The sequence below is a fragment of the Phyllobates terribilis genome, unplaced genomic scaffold (assembly GCF_046119375.1).
Source record: "Phyllobates terribilis strain yellow unplaced genomic scaffold, ASM4611937v1 Scaffold_8__6_contigs__length_399053987, whole genome shotgun sequence".
NCBI lineage: Eukaryota > Metazoa > Chordata > Amphibia > Anura > Dendrobatidae > Phyllobates > Phyllobates terribilis.
The window spans coordinates 397,572,714-397,586,636 of NW_027362768.1; positions in this window are offsets into that span (position 1 = coordinate 397,572,714).

Here is a 13,923-nt window from a genome sequence, read left to right on the forward strand (position 1 = left end):
TGATTCCATAGACAAGACTCTCCCCTCCCGCCCAGAACCAGCTGATGTCACAGAAGGCTGGACCCTCCACCTGTGAGAAAATGGATTTACACAGTATCAGATTATGAATTAGACTCCTCCCCTGCAAAACCAGCTGATGTCACTGGAGGCGGAGGCTCTGCTTATGATGTAGACTGTACAGTGTAATACCCTAAAGAAAACTCCTCCCCTGCAGAACCAGCTGATGTCACTGGAGGCGGAGGCTCTGCTTATGATGTAGACTGCACAGTGTAATACCCTAAAGAAAACTCCTCCCCTGCAGAACCAGCTGATGTCACTGGAGGCGGAGGCTCTGCTTCTGATGTAGACTGCACAGTGTAATACCCTAAAGAAAACTCCTCCCCTGCAGAACCAGCTGATGTCACTGGAGGCGGAGGCTCTGCTTATGATGTAGACTGTATAGTGTAATACCCTAAAGAAAACTCCTTCCCTGCAGAACCAGCTGATGTCACTGGAGGCGGAGGCTCTGCTTATGATGTAGACTGTACAGTGTAATACCCTAAAGAAAACTCCTCCCCTGCAGAACCAGCTGATGTCACTGGAGGCGGAGGCTCTGCTTATGATGTAGACTGTATAGTGTAATACCTAAAGAAAACTCCTTCCCTGCAGAACCAGCAGATGTCACTGGAGGCGGAGGCTCTGCCTATGATGTAGACTGTACAGTGTAATACCCTAAAGAAAACTCCTCCCCTGCAGAACCAGCTGATGTCACTGGAGGCGGAGGCTCTGCTTATGATGTAGACTGTATAATGTAATACCCTAAAGAAAACTCCTCCCCTGCAGAACCAGCTGATGTGACTGGAGGCGGAGGCTCTGCTTATGATGTAGACTGTACAGTGTAATACCCTAAAGAAAACTCCTCCCCTGCAGAACCAGCTGATGTCACTGGAGGCAGAGGCTCTGCTTATGATGTAGACTGTACAGTGTAATACCCTAAAGAAAACTCCTCCCCTGCAGAACCAGCTGATGTCACTGGAGGCGGAGGCTCTGCTTATGATGTAGACTGTACAGTGTAATACCCTAAAGAAAACTCCTTCCCTGCAGAACCAGCAGATGTCACTGGAGGCAGAGGCTCTGCTTATGATGTAGACTGTACAGTGTAATACCCTAAAGAAAACTCCTCCCCTGCAGAACCAGCTGATGTCACTGGAGGCGGAGGCTCTGCTTATGATGTAGACTGTACAGTGTAATACCCTAAAGAAAACTCCTTCCCTGCAGAACCAGCAGATGTCACTGGAGGCAGAGGCTCTGCCTATGATGTAGACTGTACAGTGTAATACCCTAAAGAAAACTCCTCCCCTGCAGAACCAGCTGATGTCACTGGAGGCGGAGGCTCTGCTTATGATGTAGACTGTACAGTGTAATACCCTAAAGAAAACTCCTTCCCTGCAGAACCAGCAGATGTCACTGGAGGCGGAGGCTCTGCTTATGATGTAGACTGTACAGTGTAATACCCTAAAGAAAACTCTTCCCCTGCAGAACCAGCTGATGTCACTGGAGGCAGAGGCTCTGCTTATGATGTAGACTGTATAATGTAATACCCTAAAGAAAACTCCTCCCCTGCAGAACCAGCTGATGTCACTGGAGGTGGAGGCTCTCCTTATGATGTAGACTGTACAGTGTAATACCCTAAAGAAAACTCCTCCCCTTCAGAACCAGCTGATGTCACTGGAGGCAGAGGCTCTGCTTATGATGTAGACTGTACAGTGTAATACCCTAAAGAAAACTCCTCCCCTGCAGATCCAGCTGATGTCACTGGAGGCGGAGGCTCTGCTTATGATGTAGACTGTACAGTGTAATACCCTAAAGAAAACTCCTCCCCTGCAGAACCAGCTGATGTCACTGGAGGCGGAGGCTCTGCTTATGATGTAGACTGTACAGTGTAATACCCTAAAGAAAACTCCTTCCCTGCAGAACCAGCAGATGTCACTGTAGGCGGAGGCTCTGCTTATGATGTAGACTGTACAGTGTAATACCCTAAAGAAAACTCTTCCCCTGCAGAACCAGATGATGTCACTGGAGGCAGAGGCTCTGCTTATGATGTAGACTGTATAATGTAATACCCTAAAGAAAACTCCTCCCCTGCAGAACCAGCTGATGTCACTGGAGGCGGAGGCTCTGCTTATGATGTAGACTGTACAGTGTAATACCCTAAAGAAAACTCCTTCCCTGCAGAACCAGCTGATGTCACTGGAGGTGGAGGCTCTGCTTATGATGTAGACTGTACAGTGTAATACCCTAAAGAAAACACCTCCCCTGCAGAACCAGCTGATGTCACTGGAGGCGGAGGCTCTGCTTATGCTTATGATGTAGATTGTACAGTGTAATACCCTAAAGAAAACTCCTCCCCTGCAGATCCAGCTGATGTCACTGGAGGCGGAGGCTCTGCCTATGATGTAGACTGTACAGTGTAATACTCTAAAGAAAACTCCTCCCCTGCAGAGCCAGCTGATGTCACTGGAGGCGGAGGCTCTGCTTATGATGTAGACTGTACAGTGTAATACCCTAAAGAAAACACCTCCCCTGCAGAACCAGCAGATGTCACTGGAGGCGGAGGCTCTGCTTATGATGTAGATTGTACAGTGTAATACCCTAAAGAAAACTCCTCCCCTGCAGATCCAGCTGATGTCACTGGAGGCGGAGGCTCTGCCTATGATGTAGACTGTACAGTGTAATACTCTAAAGAAAACTCCTCCCCTGCAGAGCCAGCTGATGTCACTGGAGGCGGAGGCTCTGCTTATGATGTAGACTGTACAGTGTAATACCCTAAAGAAAACTCCTTCCCTGCAGATCCAGCTGATGTCACTGGAGGCGGAGGCTCTGCTTATGATGTAGACTGTACAGTGTAATACCCTAAAGAAAACTCTTCCCCTGCAGAACCAGCTGATGTCACTGGAGGCGGAGGCTCTGCTTATGATGTAGACTGTATAATGTAATACCCTAAAGAAAACTCCTCCCCTGCAGAACCAGCTGATGTCACTGGAGGCGGAGGCTCTGCTTATGATGTAGACTGTACAGTGTAATACCCTAAAGAAAACTCCTCCCCTGCAGAACCAGCTGATGTCACTGGAGGCGGAGGCTCTGCTTATGATGTAGACTGTACAGTGTAATACCCTAAAGAAAACTCCTCCCGTGCAGATCCAGCTGATGTCACTGGAGGCGGAGGCTCTGCTTATGATGTAGACTGTACAGTGTAATACCCTAAAGAAAACTCCTCCCCTGCAGAACCAGCTGATGTCACTGGAGGCAGAGGCTCTGCTTATGATGTAGACTGTACAGTGTAATACCCTAAAGAAAACTCCTTCCCTGCAGAACCAGCAGATGTCACTGGAGGCGGAGGCTCTGCTTATGATGTAGACTGTACAGTGTAATACCCTAAAGAAAACTCCTTCCCTGCAGAACCAGCAGATGTCACTGGAGGCGGAGGCTCTGCTTATGATGTAGACTGTACAGTGTAATACCCTAAAGAAAACTCCTTCCCTGCAGAACCAGCAAATGTCACTGGAGGCGGAGGCTCTGCCTATGGTGTAGACTGTACAGTGTAATACCCTAAAGAAAACTCCTCCCCTGCAGAACCAGCTGATGTCACTGGAGGCGGAGGCTCTGCTTATGATGTAGACTGTACAGTGTAATACCCTAAAGAAAACTCTTCCCCTGCAGAACCAGCTGATATCACTGGAGGCGGAGGCTCTGCTTATGATGTAGACTGTACAGTGTAATACCCTAAAGAAAACTCTTCCCCTGCAGAACCAGCTGATGTCACTGGAGGCGGAGGCTCTGCTTATGATGTAGACTGTACAGTGTAATACCCTAAAGAAAACTCTTCCCCTGCAGAACCAGCTGATGTCACTGGAGGCGGAGGCTCTGCTTATGATGTAGACTGTACAGTGTAATACCCTAAAGAAAACTCCTTCCCTGCAGAACCAGCAGATGTCACTGGAGGCGGAGGCTCTGCTTATGATGTAGACTGTACAGTGTAATACCCTAAAGAAAACTCTTCCCCTGCAGAACCAGCTGATGTCACTGGAGGCGGAGGCTCTGCTTATGATGTAGACTGTACAGTGTAATACCCTAAAGAAAACTCCTTCCCTGCAGAACCAGCAGATGTCACTGGAGGCGGAGGCTCTGCTTATGATGTAGACTGTACAGTGTAATACCCTAAAGAAAACTCCTTCCCTGCAGAACCAGCAGATGTCACTGGAGGCGGAGGCTCTGCTTATGATGTAGACTGTACAGTGTAATACCCTAAAGAAAACTCTTCCCCTGCAGAACCAGCTGATGTCACTGGAGGCGGAGGCTCTGCTTATGATGTAGATTGTACAGTGTAATACCCTAAAGAAAACTCCTCCCCTGCAGATCCAGCTGATGTCACTGGAGGCGGAGGCTCTGCTTATGATGTAGACTGTACAGTGTAATACCCTAAAGAAAACTCCTCCCCTGCAGAACCAGCTGATGTCACTGGAGGCGGAGGCTCTGCTTATGATGTAGACTGTACAGTGTAATACCCTAAAGAAAACTCCTTCCCTGCAGAACCAGCAGATGTCACTGTAGGCGGAGGCTCTGCTTATGATGTAGACTGTACAGTGTAATACCCTAAAGAAAACTCTTCCCCTGCAGAACCAGATGATGTCACTGGAGGCAGAGGCTCTGCTTATGATGTAGACTGTATAATGTAATACCCTAAAGAAAACTCCTCCCCTGCAGAACCAGCTGATGTCACTGGAGGCGGAGGCTCTGCTTATGATGTAGACTGTACAGTGTAATACCCTAAAGAAAACTCCTTCCCTGCAGAACCAGCTGATGTCACTGGAGGTGGAGGCTCTGCTTATGATGTAGACTGTACAGTGTAATACCCTAAAGAAAACACCTCCCCTGCAGAACCAGCTGATGTCACTGGAGGCGGAGGCTCTGCTTATGCTTATGATGTAGATTGTACAGTGTAATACCCTAAAGAAAACTCCTCCCCTGCAGATCCAGCTGATGTCACTGGAGGCGGAGGCTCTGCCTATGATGTAGACTGTACAGTGTAATACTCTAAAGAAAACTCCTCCCCTGCAGAGCCAGCTGATGTCACTGGAGGCGGAGGCTCTGCTTATGATGTAGACTGTACAGTGTAATACCCTAAAGAAAACACCTCCCCTGCAGAACCAGCAGATGTCACTGGAGGCGGAGGCTCTGCTTATGATGTAGATTGTACAGTGTAATACCCTAAAGAAAACTCCTCCCCTGCAGATCCAGCTGATGTCACTGGAGGCGGAGGCTCTGCCTATGATGTAGACTGTACAGTGTAATACTCTAAAGAAAACTCCTCCCCTGCAGAGCCAGCTGATGTCACTGGAGGCGGAGGCTCTGCTTATGATGTAGACTGTACAGTGTAATACCCTAAAGAAAACTCCTTCCCTGCAGATCCAGCTGATGTCACTGGAGGCGGAGGCTCTGCTTATGATGTAGACTGTACAGTGTAATACCCTAAAGAAAACTCTTCCCCTGCAGAACCAGCTGATGTCACTGGAGGCGGAGGCTCTGCTTATGATGTAGACTGTATAATGTAATACCCTAAAGAAAACTCCTCCCCTGCAGAACCAGCTGATGTCACTGGAGGCGGAGGCTCTGCTTATGATGTAGACTGTACAGTGTAATACCCTAAAGAAAACTCCTCCCCTGCAGAACCAGCTGATGTCACTGGAGGCGGAGGCTCTGCTTATGATGTAGACTGTACAGTGTAATACCCTAAAGAAAACTCCTCCCGTGCAGATCCAGCTGATGTCACTGGAGGCGGAGGCTCTGCTTATGATGTAGACTGTACAGTGTAATACCCTAAAGAAAACTCCTCCCCTGCAGAACCAGCTGATGTCACTGGAGGCAGAGGCTCTGCTTATGATGTAGACTGTACAGTGTAATACCCTAAAGAAAACTCCTTCCCTGCAGAACCAGCAGATGTCACTGGAGGCGGAGGCTCTGCTTATGATGTAGACTGTACAGTGTAATACCCTAAAGAAAACTCCTTCCCTGCAGAACCAGCAGATGTCACTGGAGGCGGAGGCTCTGCTTATGATGTAGACTGTACAGTGTAATACCCTAAAGAAAACTCCTTCCCTGCAGAACCAGCAAATGTCACTGGAGGCGGAGGCTCTGCTTATGATGTAGACTGTACAGTGTAATACCCTAAAGAAAACTCTTCCCCTGCAGAACCAGCTGATATCACTGGAGGCGGAGGCTCTGCTTATGATGTAGACTGTACAGTGTAATACCCTAAAGAAAACTCTTCCCCTGCAGAACCAGCTGATGTCACTGGAGGCGGAGGCTCTGCTTATGATGTAGACTGTACAGTGTAATACCCTAAAGAAAACTCTTCCCCTGCAGAACCAGCTGATGTCACTGGAGGCGGAGGCTCTGCTTATGATGTAGACTGTACAGTGTAATACCCTAAAGAAAACTCCTTCCCTGCAGAACCAGCAGATGTCACTGGAGGCGGAGGCTCTGCTTATGATGTAGACTGTACAGTGTAATACCCTAAAGAAAACTCTTCCCCTGCAGAACCAGCTGATGTCACTGGAGGCGGAGGCTCTGCTTATGATGTAGACTGTACAGTGTAATACCCTAAAGAAAACTCCTTCCCTGCAGAACCAGCAGATGTCACTGGAGGCGGAGGCTCTGCTTATGATGTAGACTGTACAGTGTAATACCCTAAAGAAAACTCCTTCCCTGCAGAACCAGCAGATGTCACTGGAGGCGGAGGCTCTGCTTATGATGTAGACTGTACAGTGTAATACCCTAAAGAAAACTCTTCCCCTGCAGAACCAGCTGATGTCACTGGAGGCGGAGGCTCTGCTTATGATGTAGATTGTACAGTGTAATACCCTAAAGAAAACTCCTCCCCTGCAGATCCAGCTGATGTCACTGGAGGCGGAGGCTCTGCTTATGATGTAGACTGTACAGTGTAATACCCTAAAGAAAACTCCTCCCCTGCAGATCCAGCTGATGTCACTGGAGGCGGAGGCTCTGCTTATGATGTAGACTGTACAGTGTAATACCCTAAAGAAAACTCCTCCCCTGCAGATCCAGCTGATGTCACTGGAGGCGGAGGCTCTGCTTATGATGTAGACTGTACAGTGTAATACCCTAAAGAAAACTCCTTCCCTGCAGAACCAGCAGATGTCACTGGAGGCGGAGGCTCTGCTTATGATGTAGACTGTACAGTGTAATACCCTAAAGAAAACTCCTCCCCTGCAGAACCAGCTGATGTCACTGGAGGCGGAGGCTCTGCCTATGGTGTAGACTGTACAGTGTAATACCCTAAAGAAAACTCCTCCCCTGCAGAACCAGCTGATGTCACTGGAGGCGGAGGCTCTGCCTATGATGTAGACTGTACAGTGTAATACCCTAAAGAAAACTCCTCCCCTGCAGATCCAGCTGATGTCACTGGAGGCGGAGGCTCTGCTTATGATGTAGACTGTACAGTGTAATACCCTAAAGAAAACTCCTTCCTTGCAGAACCAGCAGATGTCACTGGAGGCGGAGGCTCTGCTTATGATGTAGACTGTACAGTGTAATACCCTAAAGAAAACTCCTCCCCTGCAGAACCAGCTGATGTCACTGGAGGCGGAGGCTCTGCTTATGATGTAGACTGTACAGTGTAATACCTTAAAGAAAACTCCTCCCCTTCAGAACCAGCTGATGTCACTGGAGGCGGAGGCTCTGCTTATGATGTAGACTGTACAGTGTAATACCTTAAAGAAAACTCCTCCCCTGCAGATCCAGCTGATGTCACTAGAGGCGGAGGCTCTGCTTATGATGTAGACTGTATAATGTAATACCCTAAAGAAAACTCCTCCCCTGCAGAACCAGCTGATGTCACTGGAGGCTCTGCTTATGATGTAGACTGTACAGTGTAATACCCTAAAGAAAACTCCTCCCCTGCAGATCCAGCTGATGTCACTGGAGGCGGAGGCTCTGCTTATGATATAGACTGTACAGTGTAATACCCTAAAGAAAACTCCTCCCCTGCAGAACCAGCTGATGTCACTGGAGGCGGAGGCTCTGCTTATGATGTAGACTGTACAGTGTAATACCCTAAAGAAAACTCCTCCCGTGCAGAACCAGCTGATGTGACTGGAGGCGGAGGCTCTGCTTATGATGTAGACTGTACAGTGTAATACCCTAAAGAAAACTCCTCCCCTGCAGATCCAGCTGATGTCACTGGAGGCGGAGGTCCACATATCAAGACGTAATCTATACTGTGACTTATGTGTTACTGAGGGTGTGAGCTGAAAAATAAATCCCATCATTTGAACACCTTACAAAATATAATCTCTCCATGCTGTAATATCAGGTGTCATCTGCACATCAATCCTATTATAAGCACTGGGCAAAGGACCTGCATCCACTTCATAGAAACCACACAGAATTAAATAGTTGCCAGATGTTCAATACTTATCTGCGGTAACTGGGCTACACATGTTCACCTGTATGAGATAACTGGGCTGTGTGTACTCACCTGTATGAGGTGACTGGGCTGTGTGTGCTCACCTGTATGAGGTGACTGGGCTGTGTGTACTCACCTGTATTCTGTGACCGGGCTGTGTGTGCTCACCTGTATTCAGTGACTGGGCTGTGTGTACTCACCTGTATTCTGTGACCGGGCTGTGTGTGCTCACCTGTATTCAGTGACTGGGCTGTGTGTGCTCACCTGTATTCTGTGACTGGGTTGTGTGTGCTCACCTGTATTCGGTGACTGGGCTGTCTGTGCTCACCTGTATTCTGTGACCGGGCTGTGTGTGCTCACCTGTATTCAGTGACTGGGCTGTGTGTGCTCACCTGTATTCTGTGACTGGGTTGTGTGTGCTCACCTGTATTCAATGACTGGGCTGTGTGTGCTCACCTGTATTCAGTGACTGTGCTGTGTGTGCTCACCTGTATTCGGTGACTGGGCTGTGTGTGCTCACCTGTATTCAGTGACTGGGCTGTGTGTGCTCAACTGTATTCAATGACTGGGCTGTGTGTGCTCACCTGTATTCAGTGACTGTGCTGTGTGTGCTCACCTGTATTCAGTGACTGTGCTGTGTGTGCTCACCTGTATGAGGTGACTGGGCTGTGTGTGCTCACCTGTATGAAGTGACTTGGCTGTGTGTGCTCACCTGTATGAGGTGACTGGGCTGTGTGTGCTCACCTGTATGAGGTGACTGGACTGTGTGTGCTCACCTGTATGAGATGACTGGGCTGTGTGTGCTCACCTGTATGAGGTGACTGGGCTGTGTGTGCTCACCTGTATGAAGTGACTTGGCTGTGTGTGCTCACCTGTATGAGGTGACTGAGCTGTGTGTGCTCACTTGTATGAGGTGACTGGGTTGTGTGTGCTCACCTGTATGAGGTGACTGAGCTGTGTGTGCTCACCTGTATGAGGTGACTGGGTTGTGTGTGCTCACCTGTATGAAGTGACTTGGCTGTGTGTGCTCACCTGTATGAGGTGACTGGGCTATGTGTGCTCACCTGTATGAGGTGACTGAGCTGTGTGTGCTCACCTGTATGAGGTGACTGGTCTGTGTGTGCTCACCTGTATGAGGTGACTGGTCTGTGTGTGCTCACCTGTATGAGGTGACTGGCTGTGTGTGCTCACCTGTATGAAGTGACTGGGCTGTGTGTGCTCACCTGTATGAGGTGATTGGGTTGTGTGTGCTCACCTGTATGAGGTGACTGGTCTCTGTGTGCTCACCTGTATGAGGTGACTGGCTGTGTGTGCTCACCTGTATGAAGTGACTTGGCTGTGTGTGCTCACCTGTATGAGGTGACTGGGTTGTGTGTGCTCACCTGTATGAGGTGACTGGTCTCTGTGTGCTCACCTGTATGAAGTGACTGGCTGTGTGTGCTCACCTGTATGAGGTGACTGGCTGTGTGTGCTCACCTGTATGAAGTGAATTGGCTGTGTGTGCTCACCTGTATGAGATGACTGGGCTGTGTGTGCTCACCTGTATGAGGTGACTGGCTGTGTGTGCTCACCTGTATGAAGTGACTGGGCTGTGTGTGCTCACCTGTATGAGGTGAATGGGTTGTGTGTGCTCACCTGTATGAGATGACTGGGCTGTGTATGCTCACCTGTATGAGGTGACTGGCTGTGTGTGCTCACCTGTATGAAGTGACTTGGCTGTGTGTGCTCACCTGTATGAGGTGACTGGCTGTGTGTGCTCACCTGTATGAAGTGAATTGGCTGTGTGTGCTCACCTGTATGAGATGACTGGGCTGTGTATGCTCACCTGTATGAGGTGACTGGGTTGTGTGTGCTCACCTGTATGAGGTGACTGGTCTGTGTGTGCTCACCTGTATGAGGTGACTGGTCTGTGTGTGCTCACCTGCATTCAGTGACTGGCTGTGTGTACTCACCTGTATGAGGTGACTGGCTGTGTGTGCTCACCTGTATAAAGTGACTTGGCTGTGTGTGCTCACCTGTATGAGGTGACTGGACTGTGTGTGCTCACCTGTATGAGGTGACTGGTCTGTGTGTGCTCACCTGTATGAGGTGACTGGGTTGTGTGTGCTCACCTGTATGAGGTGACTGGGCTGTGTGTGCTCACCTGTATGAGGTGACTGGGTTATGTGTGCTCACCTGTATGAAGTGACTGGGCTGTGTGTGCTCACCTGTATGAGGTGACTGAGCTGTGTGTACTCACCTTCATTCAGTGACTGGGCTGTGTGTGCTTACCTGTATTCAGTGACTGGGTTGTGTGTGCTCACCTGTATGAAGTGACTGGGCTGTGTGTGCTCAACATTATGAGGTGACTGGGCTTTGTGTTCTCATCTGTATGAGGTGACTGTGCTGTGTGTGCTCACCTGTATGAAGTGACTGAGCTGTGTGTACTCATCTTCATTCAGTGACTGGGCTATGTGTGCTCACCTGTATTCAGTGATTGGGTTGTGTGTGCTCACCTGTATGAAGTGATTGGACTGTGTGTGCTCAACAGTATGAGGTGACTGGTTTGTGTGTTCTCACCTGGAAGAGATGACTGTGCTGTGTGTGCTCACCTGTATGAGGTGACTGAGCTGTGTGTACTCACCTGTATGAGGTGACTGGGCTGTGTGTGCTCACCAGTATGAGGAGACTGGCCTGTGTGTGCTCACCTGTATGAGGAGACTGGGCTGTGTGTGCTCACCTGTATAAGGTGACTGGGCTGTGTGTGCTTACCTGTATGAGGTGACTGGACTGTGTTCTCACCTGTATGAGGTGAATGGGCTGTGTATGCTGACCTGTATGAGGAGACAGGGTTGTTTGTGCTCACCTGTATGAGATAATTCGCTGTGAGTGCTCACCTGTATGAGGTGACTGGGCTGTGTGTGCTCACCTGTATGAGGTGACTGGTCTGTGTGTGCTCAACAGTATGAGGTGACTGGGCTGTGTGTGCTCACCTGTATGAAGTGACTTGGCTGTGTGTGCTCACCTGTATGAGGTGACTGAACTGTGTGTACTCACCTTCATTCAGTGACTGGGCTGTGTGTGCTCACCTGTATGAAGTGACTGGGCTTTGTGTTCTCGTCTGTATGAGGTGACTGGCTGTGTGTGCTCACCTGTATGAGGTGACTGGTCTGTGTGTGCTCACCTATATGAGGTGACTGGGCTGTGTGTGCTCACCTGTATGAGGTGACTGGTTTGTGTGTGCTCACCTGTAAGAGATGACTGTGCTGTGTGTGCTCACCTGTATGAGGTGACTGAGCTGTGTGTACTCACCTGTGTGAGGTGACTGGGCTGTGTGTACTCACCTATATGAGGTGACTGGCCTGTGTGTGCTTACCTGTATGAGGAGACTGGGCTGTGTGTGCTTACCTGTATGAAGTGACTGGGCTGTGTGTGCTCACCTGTATGAGGTGACTGGGCTTTGTGTGCTTACCTGTATGAGGTGACTGGACTGTGTTCTCACGTGTATGAGGTGACTGGGCTGTGGATGCTGACCTCTATGAGGAGACTGGGCTGTATGTGCTCACCTGTATGAGGTGACTGAGCTGTGTGTGCTCACCTGTATGAGGTGACTGGTCTGTGTGTGCTCACCTGTATGAGGTGACTGGTCTGTGTGTGCTCACCTGTATGAGGTGACTGGCTGTGTGTGCTCACCTGTATGAAGTGACTGGGCTGTGTGTGCTCACCTGTATGAGGTGAATGGGTTGTGTGTGCTCACCTGTATGAGGTGACTGGTCTCTGTGTGCTCACCTGTATGAGGTGACTGGCTGTGTGTGCTCACCTGTATGAAGTGACTTGGCTGTGTGTGCTCACCTGTATGAGGTGACTGACTGTGTGTGCTCACCTGTATGAAGTGAATTGGCTGTGTGTGCTCACCTGTATGAGATGACTGGGCTGTGTATGCTCACCTGTATGAGGTGACTGGGTTGTGTGTGCTCACCTGTATGAGGTGACTGGTCTGTGTGTGCTCACCTGTATGAGGTGACTGGTCTGTGTGTGCTCACCTGCACTCAGTGACTGGCTGTGTGTACTCACCTGTATGAGGTGACTGGCTGTGTGTGCTCACCTGTATAAAGTGACTTGGCTGTGTGTGCTCACCTGTATGAGGTGACTGGGCTGTGTATGCTCACCTGTATGAGGTGACTGGGTTGTGTTTGCTCACCTGTATGAGGTGACTGGTCTGTGTGTGCTCACCTGTATGAGGTGACTGGGTTGTGTGTACTCACCTGTATGAGGTGACTGGGCTGTGTGTGCTCACCTGTATGAGGTGACTGGGTTATGTGTGCTCACCTGTATGAGGTGACTGGGCTGTGTGTGCTCACCTGTATATGGTGACTGAGCTGTGTGTACTCACCTTCATTCAGTGACTGGGCTGTGTGTGCTCACCTGTATTCAGTGATTGGGTTGTGTGTGCTCACCTGTATGAAGTGACTGGACTGTGTGTGCTCACCAGTATGAGGTGACTGGGCTTTGTGTTCTCATCTGTATGAGGTGACTGGCTGTGTGTTCTCATCTGTATGAGGTGACTGGCTGTGTGTGCTCACCAGTATGAGGTGACTGGTCTGTTTGTGCTCACCTGTATGATGTGACTGGGCTGTGTGTGGTCACCTGTATGAGGTGACTGGTTTGTGTGTTCTCACCTGTAAGAGATGACTGTGCTGTGTGTGCTCACCTGTATGAGGTGACTGAGCTGTGTGTACTCACCTGTATGAGGTGACTGGGCTGTGTGTGCTCACCAGTATGAGGAGACTGGCCTGTGTGTGCTCACCTGTATGAGGTGACTGGGCTGTGTGTGCTTACCTGTATGAGGTGACTGGACTGTGTTCTCACCTGTATGAGGTGAATGGGCTGTGTATGCTGACCTGTATGAGGAGACAGGGTTGTGTGTGCTCACCTGTATGAGATAATTCGCTGTGAGTGCTCACCTGTATGAGGTGACTGGGTTGTGTGTGCTCAACAGTATGAGGTGACTGGGCTGTGTGTGCTCACCTGTATGAAGTGACTGGGCTGTGTGTACTCACCTTCATTCAGTGACTGGGTTGTGTGTGCTCACCTGTATGAAGTGACTGGGCTTTGTGTTCTCGTCTGTATGAGGTGACTGGCTGTGTGTGCTCATCTGTATGAGGTGACTGGTCTGTGTGTGCTCACCTATATGAGGAGACTGGGCTGTGTGTGCTCACCTGTATGAGGTGACTGGTTTGTGTGTGCTCACCTGTAAGAGATGACTGTGCTGTGTGTGCTCACCTGTATGAGGTGACTGAGCTGTGTGTGCTTACCTGTATGAAGTGACTGGTCTGTGTGTGGTCACCAGTATGAAGTGACTGGGCTGTGTGTGCTCACCTGTATGAGGTGACTGGGCTGTATGTGCTCACCTGTATGAGGTGACTGGGCTGTGTGTGCTTACCTGTATGAAGTGACTGGGCTGTGTGTGCTCACCTGTA